Below are 12712 nucleotides of genomic sequence, written 5' to 3'. Positions count from 1 at the left end.
TGTTTTTTGTGTTTTACACAGCTAAAGCTGCATAGCCCATATTAGCAAATGACACAAAGTTGGGTAGAATAGCTAATAGGTAGCCACTTTGGAATAAAGGACTATAAACAGCAATAAGAATTAGAAAGGGGTTACATGTACAATTCTGATCAGTTGCTTTACTTGATTAAAAACTCATTAAAAACTATTAGGCTATGTTAAGACAAATAGTGTCCAGATACAGGGATGTAATGTTTTCCACTATATTTTCAGCAGATTCTCTCTGGAAATGTTGGTTGTATTCTAGAGGCTGGTCTAGAGAAGAACGATTAGAATGGATCAGAAATCATGTCATATGGAGCCAGTGCTATCAAATTAACTGGTTCAACTGTTTACCGTCAGTCTTTGATAAGATGAAAAAGCTTGTGCCACAATGTAAAGCAACTGTATCACTAAACAAGCTGTTGAATTCAGCTAGCTTTATTTCTTCATAGCAAGACTTTTTCAATGAAGAAAGCAGTATGTTGACTTATATTCTGCCACATTTCCTTATCTTGTTGTGGACCTATGATTATAGTTCCCAGAGGGTAAGAAACAGTATGGATCAGTACTGGTCCACACACCGAATATCTCTGAAATAGAGGAATGGTTGAATAAACTCAGGCTGCCTATCTCAGGGGAAGAAAACCAAAAAAACTAAAAACAATCAAAACCCAATAATTGCGACAGTGTCTCCAATATGTTAAACTGAATAGGGAGTAGATTTACTTTGTATATTTTCAGAAGGAAGAATGAAGGGACAAAGGAAGGGAATAGATTTTAGCTCAATATAGAGAATTTTAAGAGTAATAAAATAAGCCACAAAGAGAAATACTGTCCTTATTCTTCATTAGAAATATTCACAATAGGGTAAAGAAGAGATTGAATTGGTAAGGTTAATGAGGCTTTCCAGTTCTATGATTTAAACATTCTCTTTTGTCTAGAAAAATTTTTTAAAAATTTTTTCTTTCTTCTTTAACATTCATTTCTGAACCCTTGTAGACTTCTGACCTTTTATTCTACTAAAGAAAAGAAAGAAATAATGCAAATTGTACTTAGTTGAAATGATAACAAATAGGCATGTATGATGTCTACTTCAGATCTGTTAAATACTCTAAGTTGTCCACTTATATTGTTGTCTTCTAGAGACAAATGCTTGGACGTGTAAAGTTGCTCATTAATTGTGTCTTTAAGGACACTGAAAAGAAATTTCTTAGACATGATGTATTTATTTCCCCAAATATACAATTGCAACATATTTAAATTATCGTTTGATAAAAGTGAAATATCATTAAAAACTATTTATATATTTGGAAAAGAAAAGACATTAGATACCAGTAGAATGTGAAGTCAGAAAAAAAATTTTTTGCTTTTTGTTAAAGTTGAAAATGAATAGTACCTTCAAGTGAACATTTCCTATGAGCTTTTTTTTTTTGATGTGATAATTCCATAGAAACCTATCCTTAATTCTTATATAATTTGAAGGCTCAAGCATTATATGTGAGAACTGAAACCATCCACACCCACATAGCTTACTGTATACATTAGTATGATTTTACTATTTCACTGTCTTCATCAACATGACTTTATTATTCCAGGAAACTCTTGCTCAGAAAGATAAAAGTTTCAAGTAATTTTATTGTCTCAAGAACATATTGAAAGACTCATTTTAATTAACATCAAACTGTTTGACTTTTCAACAGATAGTATCAAAATTTTCAAGACTCTTGGAAATCCTTGCTTTAATTAAATTCTCTCCTTGTTGTGTCTGCCAATCCTAAACTTTTATATTATGATCCTTACCTAATCCTAATCAAACTTTCACATTAAGAGACTTGCCTTAAAACAAACTTCAACATCTCTTAAATATCTCAACTTTGCTTTCACACCCCGAGATGTTACTAAGGTAAAGTGGCTCCCTGGGGGGGGGGATCCCTGATTTGTGGAATTTGATGATTTCTGTGGTATACGTACTCCTACCATGGCTGACTTCAAGCTACCGAGGTGACATCACTGAACACAGAATTGGGAAGAGATGTTCAGGATCCTTCACAGGCTGATAGAAGCTAGCTCCAGCACACCACTGCTCCTATGTGACTGTCAAGACAGTGTTCTCCCATGCTTCTGTAACCTAAACTCAGATTTGTCTTATCAATGGATTGTTTGGGTGATATTTGGGAGAAGCCAAGTATTCAACAATACTGGGGACCTGTGAAAATCTAGTCAAGAACTTCTCTTGGCCATGGTCCAGGACCTCAACTTGGAAACCATGGTTGCCTCTGTGGTCCCTTGAGCCTCTTGCTGGTAAAGGGAGCTGCTGGCCTCTGTGACTGGGATGATGAGGTAAGTTTTGCATTGAGTCCAAACTCTGATTTCTTTTCATTAAAGCTCCTCAAATGCTGAGTTTATTTTGTCTTCTTTAAATAAGAAATTCATTTTAGGAATCCTTTGATTATTTGTTCAGTTAAATAACTTTTGTCCTTGGTGGAAATCAGTGTTATTACAGCACAATTTGTCTCTGTCGCTGTCATCTTTTTCTGTATATCTACAAGGGAAGAGTTCACAGGGAGGGGATGGGAGTAAGCTGGATAAATCCATTCCTCAAAATGACCCTGAGGACTGAAAAATTGAGAAAGTGTCTCTTGAATTTTGGAAAATCCTGTGGAAAATCTTTGCCTCAGGTCACTTAGCAACATTTTATGAGAACTTGGCCTCAGTCTTCTCTTGTTTTGTTGGTGAAATCTCTCCAAATCTTTCCATCTGCAGGGAACTGTAAATTAGTCAAGTTTGCAGCTGGAAACTGGCCAGCTACTAGGCCAAGGTGGGGGCAGGGTGCTGAGGGACCAGGGAAAGAAGCGGCACTTTCAACCTCTGATGTAGACTCCTGCTTCTTACATGTATTTGCACAATATCCCAAATTCTTATACTTACCTTTGTAAATGGCATCATTTAACCAAGGATAATTTAGAATTATAATAGACATTTTGAGGAACTTCTGATGTGAACAAGTGTTCTTTTGAGAGGTGCCATAGAACATAATGGAATATTATTCCAAACATCTAATGGTCTGCATTACATATATATATATATATATATATATATATATATATATATATTTTTTTTTTTTTTTTTTGAGGTACACAGGCCTCTCACTGTTGTGGCCTTTCCCGTTGCGGAGCACAGGCTCCAGACGCACAGGCTCAGTGGCCATGGCTCACGGGCCCAGCCGCTCCGCGGCACGTGGGATCTTCCCGGACCGGGGCGCAAACCCGTGTCCCCTGCATAGGCAGGCGGACTCTCAACCACTGTGCAATCAGGGAAGCCGCATTTTTTATATTTTTGAGGAAGTATCCAAAGGCATTTAGATTCCAAAATTGTTCCCTTAAAAGATGTCTTGGCCAAGGCAAGCAAAAGGTGAAAAACTAAAAATAGTCTCTCTTTTAGATTCCTCCAAATCTCAGTGCAAATCTAATAGCTTTTATCCTATTATTTCTCTTCCCCCAGCCTATGTTTCTCCATTTCCTCTGGCTTGTTCCTTTTACCTCCTGGCTGGCTAGAAAAATCCCCGAAATGCAATTACTTCATAAAATTAACTACGCCCCCCCCCCCCACCAGAAACATGGAAAGTTGAATTGGTTTTAAGATCTAGTCCCATACTGAGCTGAAAGCTGTGTTAGATTTTTTTCAAAGCCTAGAAAGATAAAATTTGCAGAGGAATTAGGAAATTTCTAGCTTACAAATAAAATTATATACTAAAGCCCAAGGCAGGTTTATAGAGGTAGCTTGTGGTTTTTTCCCCCAAGCCAATTAATCCATCTATGAAGTTATTTCTAGCAGAAGAAAAAGGTCTTTATTAATGCAGATTTTCAAAAATAATTGGGATAACTATTTTAGAGTGAAATATTCTCATCAGAAAATTTAGTAAGAAGATTTATGATTCATCTAAGATTTCTCTGTTGTGGGTGAAATCTCTTTGATAAGTAAACTAACCAATAGATGGTCTATACAGAATCACATTACTTCAAAGGTTATGACTTTCTTGTTAAGCGGATGCAAATCTGTTATTTTGTGATTACTTATATGACAAATATGAAATAAATCACCAAAGCTGTCTTAGCAAAATATACTGAATAGACATAATATTTAAAAAACAGTATCAATACTTAAAGTACAAACAGGACATTATTCTAGACCTTGGGAGCTAAGTTTACTTTTATATGAAGGTATAACCAATACCCCCGAGCACATAGAGGCTATATCCTTATTCTTATCATTTAGAACACCAACTAGGTATTTTCATATGCTTCTTTGACAATCTCAGAACTCAGTTCACATGAATTTTTTTTAAAAGTAATCCTTTCCCTATGAATCCTCCTATCATAGTCATCTTTCTTTATGAAATGGCTCAGTCAAGGCATCCTGATAAAAGGAAGCACCATATTTACACAACAATTTAATTAGTAGAGTTCAAAGGGCTGTGAAAACATCTAATTAAACTTCACAACAATTCAGTGAAGCAAGAGAAGGTTTACCCATTATCCTCGTTCACAGAAGGGAGATTCTGAGGTGCTGAGAGGCTAAATGATTTCTTGGTTTCACAATGATGAGTCAGAGGTGAGGCTGGGAACAAAACCAGAACTCTTGCTCAGATATAAAAGTAACACCATGGAAATGCTTTTTCAGGTGGATCACTCCTTCAGCTGGAAGTTGTCCTACTACATAAATAACAAGAGTAATTGCAATGGAATTTGTATGAATATATATGTTTCTGTCTAGATTAGAAAAACTTTCTTCAACAGTATTTACTTTGGAGACAGTCATATGATGGCTAAATGGATCCTAGCTAAATAGAACCAACATTAGTAGTAAGAGTACTTCAGTGTCTTCCCCAAAGTGTTCTCCTGTTACTTCTAGGAATCCTGAAGAAATGTTTATAAACCAGTGAGTCAGTGGCAATGACCACAGAACATACTCTCTTTTTTCTCTTTTTCTCTGGCTTCCTTGATTCCTATCTGATACGTGTTTGACTATGATGCCTGTCATGAGAGTAATGTCTATACGTAGGACAACCTCCAGCTGCTTCCAAAGCTTGTAATCCTTGGGGTGCCAGACCAGTACTAAGTTCCTTACAGAGCTGAGGGCCAGCAGGGCCCTGCTCTGTGCCCTACTTGATCATTTAGGGGTATGGAATCCTTTGTTTTCAGAAATTCATAGGATCACTCTTGAGTAGTTCTTTCAGTTTCTTCCTTGAACCTTTTCTCTGCAAAGTCCAGTGGACCTTTGGGGCAAGATGCATGTTTCTCTTTTCTTCCTCCCATTAACAAAACTATGTTCCCTTCAAATAGACACTGGTGCACTGGGGGCATCGGTGGAGGTTGGAGGCCAGTGGCGGTGATAGGTAAGGGTCTACATTATCAATCACCATGTTATATACAGAGCATATATATACAGCATACAAATGGAATGGGATTCAAACATTTTTTCACCCTTTCTTTAAAGGAAAAACGTTTACCAAGCTCAGTATGTAAAATGATCAAAGCAAGGACAGATGTATTAGTTGAAAAGAGAAGGTAGGGTTGGGGGAGCTCTGCAGGCAGTCAACAGCTCCTTAGGTTCCCAAGAGTCCAGTTTGAAAACCAGTGAGTCTAATTCCTTTTGCTTAAAAATATAGCTCCTGAAGGCCAGAGAGTCTAAATAATGTATGCAAATAAGGCCGATATTTAGGAAATACAAACTATTTTTTCATAATTCTCTTATTTCCTTTGTACTTATTCTTGGACCTTCTCTTCTTCCACCTTGTTGCCTGCTGGTCTCAGCCTATTAATAACCAATGCTGTGGCTGGACCTGCCCTGGTGATTCTTATTATGATTGCAAGATGCTCTCAGCAATAACAATCAAGAAACTTAAAAAAAAATCCTTATTGATTACAGGACCTAGAAATTAAATGGCAAACCTGGGGCCACAGAGCAAGGTCACAGGTAGAGAGTGAGAGAGAGAGAGTGAGAGAGCACGGGACTGGGGTTCTGCTTTTTATTGGGGTTGAGGGGTGTCTAGGGTTTCAAAGGCTCACTCCTTACTGGTGAATTTAAAACGTAAGAATGGGAATTAACAGCACAGGAAGAGAGAAAACAAGCAGCCCAAATCATCAGTTATCAAAATCAACCAAGATCTCTAAAACAGAGAAGTCTGTTTAGACTTCTCTAAAGTCTAAAGAGGGGATGGGTAGCTGGGGTCTTTACTGGCTGACAATGTGTTTATTCAAGATAGCCATCTTTGAAGTGGATGCCTCTTTGAAGTGGATGGTTCCACAATTTAGGCACTTGCATTATAAAAAGAAAAGCCAACTGTCAGGGCTTGCACTATGCACCTCCTTTAAGTATTCAAGCATCAGCTAAGACAACCTGTGTTTATTGACTTAGAGAAGTGACACAGACAAGAAAGAGAAGCCCAGAAGAAAGAATTTGCTCCCTGGCTCCTGGATTTCAAAAGACTAGCACTTTAGAAGTGGTGGGGAGGAAGAAATTTTCCTTTACCCTTCTAAGTTCATCTGGCTGGTCTAAGAATTAAATTTACATGAGACAGATTAGCAGAAGTAAATCACACAAAAGTTTAATAACTTGTATACATGGGAGAGACCCAGGAAAACTGAGTAACTCACGAAAATGGCAAAACCCCTCACTTAAATACCATCTTCAGCTAAAGACAAAAGTGGATGCTGGGAGTTTGGGACTTCAAAGAAAAGAAAGGCAATTCACATGGAGATGGAAAAACAAATGTTTGGTAAACAAATGTTTGCTGGGCCATGCACAGATGATGGGACAGAGTGGACTCTAATCTCTAGGTCCTGCCAAGTTTCCCCCATCACACCTAGCCCATTACTTTTTGCTGGTGATAGCTCTATTCTGGGAACAGGCCCTTCAACTAAATTCTTTTAGGCAGTTAAATAGGAGGTAACAAGAAAAACTTCTTGAATCTTCTGTTTCTTAAAAATAATCAACCTAAATGAATCCTCATGCCAGAGAAACACATTTTGGGGTGGCAAATTTTGCTCCCCTGCAGAAGAGTAGAGAGACTTAAACTAGAAAATCGGAGTGCTAAATATGAAGAGTCAGGAAATTTGGAAGAAGTGATGAGAGCTTAGACTTAAGAGGTTCCCAGGGACAGGTTGCTAGTCAAATTGCCTAGAGCTGTGTCTTGGAGAACTGGCAAAAAATCCAGCATTGGTTTGGGATATCCAAAAACAAAGGGACATTTTCCTCATAGCCTGTGTAGAAGTTGAGGAGGTGTCACGGCCCCAAATAATTAAATGGGTGCAAGGAGGGCCTAGGAAGATGCTTTAGACACTTTTTTAGAGTTTCCTGTAGCAGAGTGATAAAGCCACTAGAAAGAAATTGACCAGCATCTGTGCAGATAGCTGGCAAGGACCAAATAAGGTGAAGGACATCTTATTGGATACCAATTTAGAAACATAATATTGAGAACTAAATACCCCCACCATGCCTTGGTACTTACATGGCAACCTCAGGAAAGAGGGAAGTGTTTAATAGATGCTTAAGTATACGGTGGTTTGGATAACTGGCCACCAAATTACAGAAATGTTTTTAGAATTAAATCAGGTCTACAAATATCAGAATCTCAAGCATAAATAACTGACTTTAACATGTTTAAGTACTTTGGAAGAACAATTTAACAGTGCTTTGCTTGCTAAAAGAAAAACAAATAATGAAGGCTCCGTATGTGCAAATTAGGCAAACTGTATTTCTTCATCTACCACACAACGTATTGCTCTAGAAATCTCGCTGTACAAATCTGGATATAGAGAATATTAAACTTAGCAGATTGTACGATACACCAAATTACTATTTTACTAACTTATATATTTAGAATTATCCATAACAGAAATACTAGCCATGGAAAATTTTAAGTGCTTGTCTAGTGTCCTCTGTTCCCTGGCCAATATCTAAGACTCAGATTCAGACTCAGGCTTTATAGTTTAGTGCCTGGGTTACCTTGAAGAATTACCTGCCTAAGCCTTAGCTTTCTTACCTACATATTTAGAATAATTATAATAGTTACTTCATAAGAATGGCTAGAGAGGTGAACGAAATAATGTATATAAAGTGCTTAGCACATTGCCTGCTGCATAGAAAATATCCAATACATACTGAGGATATACCAGTTATTCATATATTATCCTGGACAAAACATTTGGAAAAAGAGAAAGTTACTGTACATGCATATATTATGTTATAATCTACTATTTTTCAAACTGTGTGGGTTTGAAACAATGCAGTAGCAATCAGCATTTTTTTCAAAGGAATAGCACAGCATAACGTCCATGGCATAAATCAAAGAGCAAGACATATGGTAAAGGTAAGTATTCTTCTGTAAAAATTTGTCCTAATTAAACTCAAAAGCTTTTGCACAGCAAAGGAAACCATAAACAAAACGAAAAGACAGGGAGTTCCCTGGTGGTCTACTGGTTAGGATTCAGCGCTTCCACTGCCGTGGCCTGCGTTCAATCCCTGGTCGGAGAACTGAGATCCCACAAGCTATATGGCATGGCCAAAATAAAAAACAAACAAAACTAAAAGACAGCCCACAGAATGGGAGAAAATATTTGCAAATGATGCAACTGACAAGGGACTAATCTCCAAAGTTTACAAACAGCTCATGCAGCTTAATATCAAAGAAACAAACAACCCAATCAAAAAATGGGCAGAAGACCTAAACAGATATTTCTCCAAAGAAGACATAGAGGTGGCCAAGAGGCAAACATGAAAAGATGCTCAACAGCGCTAATTATTAGAGAAATGCAAATCAAACCTACAATGAGGTATCTCCTCCCACCAGTCAGAATGGCCATCATCAATCAGAAAGTCTACAAAAAATAAATGCTGGAGAGGGTGTGGAGAAAAGGGAATCCTCCTACTGTGTTGGTGGGAATATAAATTGTTACAGCCACTATGGAGATCCCTTAAAAAACTAAAAATAGAGCTATTATATGATCCAGCAATCCCACTCCTGGGCATATATCTGGAGAAAAACATGGTTCAAAAGGATACATGCACCCCAATGTTCACTGCAGTGCTGTTTACAATGGCCAAGACATGGAAGCAATCTAAATGTCTATCGACAGATGAATGGATAAAGAAAATGTGGTACATCTATACAATGGAATATTACTCAGCCATTAAAAAGAATGAAATAATTCCATTTGCAGCAACATGGATGGACCTGGAGATTATCATACTAAGTGAAGTAAGTCTGACAGAGAAAGACAAATATTGTATGATATCCTCATATGTGGAATCTAAAAAAAATTATAAAATGAACTTATTTACAAAACAGAAACAGACTCACAGACTTAGAAAACAAACTTATGGATACCAAAGAGGAAAGGTGGGGGGAAGGAATAAATTGGGAGTTTGGTATTGACATATACACTATCATTTTTAAAAGAGATAACTAGCAAGGACATACTGTATAGCACAGGGAACTCTGTTCAATATTCTGTAATAACCTAAATGGGAAAAGAACTTGAGAAAGAATAGATATAAGTATATGAATAACTGAATCACTCTGCGGTACAACTGAAACTAACACAATACTGTAAGTCAACTATAGTCCAATATAAAATAATTTTTTTTAATTTTGTCTTATTTTATAAACATATATGTAAGTATATATAGCATTATGAAATATGTTATATAATGCATTAAAGGCTAATTTTTATCCCCATTCCCCTATATTCAAACTCCTTACCATGTGACTATAAAAAATTAATAAACAGAAACATTAAATAAATAGAGTCAGGAGACCAGAAAGGGGAGTTCCCATGCCCTATGCTGATAGCAGAGTCCAACAGGAAGGGGAAAGACCTCCTCTTCTTTCCTGGCAAGAGCTCAGCCAATGAGAGACTGTCACAAATCAGTCAATATAAAGCCATTTATATTACTCAGTCTTCCCAACTTCCTTTTCCCCTCTATAAAAGAGTTCTCTCTGTTTTTTTTGCTGGGGATTTGCACATGGCTCACCATGGTTGCAGACCCTGAATTGCAATTCTTTGCTGACCTGGAATAAATACATTTTTGCTGGAGAAATAACTGTCAGTCTATTTGTTTTAGGTCAAGGTGACCTTGTAGTTCTTTATTTAAGAGGTGGAGTCTTTTTTCCAGTGCTTTGAATCTGAGCCTGGCCATGGAAATCAATCTAACCAATAGAATAGGGCAAAAACGACAAGAGTGCCAGGAAAAATAGAAGAAATAGTTGTTTTCTATGTTTCATCCTTAAATTAAAGGGAATAATTCTAGTATTTAAAAATTGATTATATTTTTTCTATTTATTTTCAATTGATAACTTTCATTAGATTAAGAAAATTTCCTTTATTCCTAGCTTTTAGGATTATTCCTGATTTTTTAGAAATTTGTTTCTTTGTTGTTGTTTTATTAAATCATGAATAGGTGTTGACTACTATAAATTGCTTTCTCTGAATCCATTGAGGTTATAAGAGTAATAGTTATACAGTTTTAAAAATTTGAATTCTTGTCTTCTTTTAGTACTGTTGTTTTTAATTTACTAATATTCAGAAATAAGACTAGGCTGAAGGCTTTTTATTCCCCTGTCACCTTTGTCCTGTTGTGATATCATTATAATAATCTTATAAATTAAATTGGGTAATGTTTCTTCTTCCTTTCTGTCACCCTTCCCCTACCTATCCCTCTCCTTGCCATTCCATAACTAAGTCTGTATAAAGCATAATTATTTATGTTTTAAAGAATTAATAGAAATTATCTCCAAATCATCTATTACTTATGTCTTTTAATATGAAGAACTCTGTTTACCATTTCAATTTATTTTATACTTAGTAGCTTAATCAGATTTTCTATGTCTTGGGCCAATTTTGGTCATTTTTCCCCCCTGGGTTTTAAAATGTTATCCAGGTTTTAAGGTTCAATCTAGGTTTTAAAATTTAATGGCATAAAATTATTTATATAATTTTAAAGTGTTCCACTGTCTCAGTTATATTTTCTGATTTTACTTTTTGTGCCATCTCTTTTTCCTTTTTTCCCCTAATTTTGATCCTAATGACTACATACACCCATGAAAATTGTGGTGTATTCTAATACCGATTATGAATTTATCCTATTGAAAATATGAACTCCATCAAATGATTCATACCATTAACTGAGATATTCCAAATTTTAAGTATCGAATTTAAAAATTAGATGTGTATACAGCTTTTGATAGCTCACATTTAATTTTTTCTATTTATTCTTTGAGTCATAAAGGTATATTTCAATAAATTAAGGTTTGTAATAAATGCAAATAAGTGCAATAAAACCTGCAGAGTCTTGGTATTCCATTCATTGAATACTTAGATTTGAAATTTCCAATTGATTTTGAATAAAATGCAAATAAAATTTAGATGATTCATTTATAAAATTTCAACTCCACTCTAGTACACTTAGTTTGACTAAAATATTATTTAAAGGTTCAAAATTTCTATAATATCAATGATGAGCAGAAAAGAAATATATACACATATATGTATGTGTATTCATATTTTTAAAAACTGCAAATTTTGACAATGACTGCTTCTGATTCAACTGATACAATATCTCATTTGGAAGAAAGTCTGAATTATGCGTGTACCACAATTAATCCCAACTCATTTCTGTCCATAGCATTTTTTTTCTTAGCAGCTTTATTGATATATGATTCACCCATTTAAAATCTACAATTCAGTGGCTTTCAGTATTCATCACCACAATCACAAAGTTGTGCATTTATCACCACAATCAATTTTTTACTATTTTCGTCATCCTCAAAAGAAACCTCTTATCCATTAGCACTCCCCATTTCTCTCTTCCCCTAGTCCAAATCACTAATCTATACTTCTATATTTATGGATTTGTCAAGTCTGGTCATTTTATATAAATGGAATCATACTATGGTGCTATATTTGTGTAATAGCTTTGTGTGGGATTATGTGTTCTTTTTCTTGGGGTATATACCTAGGAATGGAATTATTGAGTCATATGGTAACTCCATGTTTAACATCCTGAACTGCAAAATAATTTTCTGAAGAAGCTGAACTATTTTATACTTCCATCAGAAATGTATGAAGATTCCAATTTTTCCACCTCCTTGCAAACACTTGATATTATTTGCAGTTTTGATTACAGCCATCCTAGTGGGTGTGAAGTGGTATCGTATTTGGTTTTGGTTTGCACTTCCCTAATGATAATGATGGTGAGAATCTTTTCATGTGATTTTATTGACTATTTGCATAACTTCTTAGAGGAACCTCTGTTCAAATCATTTGTCCATGTTTTAATTAGGTTGTTTTTTCACTGCTGAACTGTATGAGTTTTTTGTATATTCTGGATAAAAATCCCTTATCAGATAATTGATTTGCAAATATTTTCTCACATTCTTTGGGTTGTCTTTTTACTATCTTGATGATATATCCTTTGAAGCAGAGCGTTTTTAAAATTTTTTATGACCTTCAATTTATCTATTTTTTTCTTTTGTTGATTGTGCTTTTGGTGTCATAGTTAAGAAGGTTTTGCCTAGCCCAAGGTTATGAAGATTTACTGCTATATTTTCTTCAAAGAGTTTTATAACTTTAGTTCTTATGTTTGGTCTATGATCCATCTTGAGTTAAATTTTGTGTATGGTATGAGGAAG

At 35.6% G+C, this 12712-nt stretch overlaps 1 protein-coding gene across 4 annotated transcripts in view; it reads right to left on the bottom strand.

The window, feature by feature from the left end:
• The window catches only part of MTHFD2L (methylenetetrahydrofolate dehydrogenase (NADP+ dependent) 2 like), a 138198-nt gene that overhangs the window by 30586 nt on the left and 94900 nt on the right, over nucleotides 1-12712 (bottom strand). The window lies entirely within an intron of this gene.

Source organism: Tursiops truncatus, chromosome 5 (genome assembly GCF_011762595.2).
Source record: "Tursiops truncatus isolate mTurTru1 chromosome 5, mTurTru1.mat.Y, whole genome shotgun sequence".
Lineage (NCBI taxonomy): Eukaryota > Metazoa > Chordata > Mammalia > Artiodactyla > Delphinidae > Tursiops > Tursiops truncatus.
Note: the sequence above shows the minus strand (reverse complement) of the source record. Positions and strands in the feature narration are given on the sequence as shown.